Source organism: Propithecus coquereli, unplaced genomic scaffold (assembly GCF_000956105.1).
Source record: "Propithecus coquereli isolate 6110/MARCELLA unplaced genomic scaffold, Pcoq_1.0 Scaffold213, whole genome shotgun sequence".
NCBI lineage: Eukaryota > Metazoa > Chordata > Mammalia > Primates > Indriidae > Propithecus > Propithecus coquereli.
In genome coordinates, this window is record NW_012146412.1 from 4,098,921 (window position 1) to 4,100,045 (window position 1,125).

At 29.9% G+C, this 1,125-nt stretch overlaps 1 protein-coding gene across 1 annotated transcript in view; it reads left to right on the plus strand.

The window, feature by feature from the left end:
• Positions 1 to 1,125, plus strand: part of ARAP2 (ArfGAP with RhoGAP domain, ankyrin repeat and PH domain 2) — a 177,262-nt gene that overhangs the window by 31,075 nt on the left and 145,062 nt on the right. The window lies entirely within an intron of this gene.

The following is a 1,125-nucleotide window of genomic DNA, read 5'->3' on the forward strand; positions in this document are numbered from 1 at the left end:
GTGAGACTCTGTCTCAAAAAAAAAAAAAAAAAAAACCCTCTGGAATCTTGTTTGGGGTTGTGTAAAATCTATATATCAATATGGGGAGAATTGATATCTTAATGATACTGTCTTTTCATCCATGAACATGATCTACCAGTCCATTTATTTAGGACTTCTTTAATTTTTCTTGATAATCCTTTATAGTTTTCAGTGTGCAGATCTGATACATATTTTGGTAATTTCCCCATAGTGTTTCATGTTTCTGTATGCTGTTGTAAGGAGAATTGTATTATCAAAGTATTTTTCCATTTGTTCATTGCTTGTATATAGAAATACTATTGAATTTTATTTATATTTGCATCTGTGTCATGAGGAATATTTAGCTGTAGTTGTGTTTATGGCTGGTTTTGGTATCAGTTATATTGGCCTTATAGAATGAGTTGGGACCTATTCCCTCTTCTCCTACTTTCCAAAAAAGTTTGTGTAAAATTAATATTATTTTTTTAGATATTTGGTGGAATTCACCAGTGAAATATCTGGGCCTAGAGTTTTTTGTAGGTATATGATTAATTACTAAATTCAGTTTCTTTAATAGATATAGCACTATTAACATTTTCTATTTAATCGTGTCAGATTTGGTCATTTGTGTCTCTTAAAGAATTGTTCCATTTCGTCTAAGTTGTTGAATTTATTGGCATAAAGTTTTTCCTAATCTGTCATTATTCCTGTAATATTCTTAGGGTTTGTAATGATGTACTCTCTTTCATTTTTGATATTGGTAATTTGTGTCTCTGTCTCTCTTTTATTTTCCTTTATTGATGTTTGCCAATTTTATTAATCTTTTAAAATAACCAGCTTTTGATTACAGTGATTTAAAAATTTTGTCCACATCTTATTTCATTGATTTCTACTCTTTTATTATTTCAGTGCTTCTAGTTACTTGGGCAGACAAATATCTATGAGAAGTCAAGGATGTCCTAATCTTTACCTTTAGACGGAAAATAGAACTCTTTCCTATAGTAATAGGTCTTCATTATCCTCTGTTTCTACCGTGTTTATCTTTGTCATTGCTGTTGTTGTATTGTATTCTAAATTATTACCTGTAATACCTTTCTCCCAAGACTGTAAGATCTTTGAAAGAAG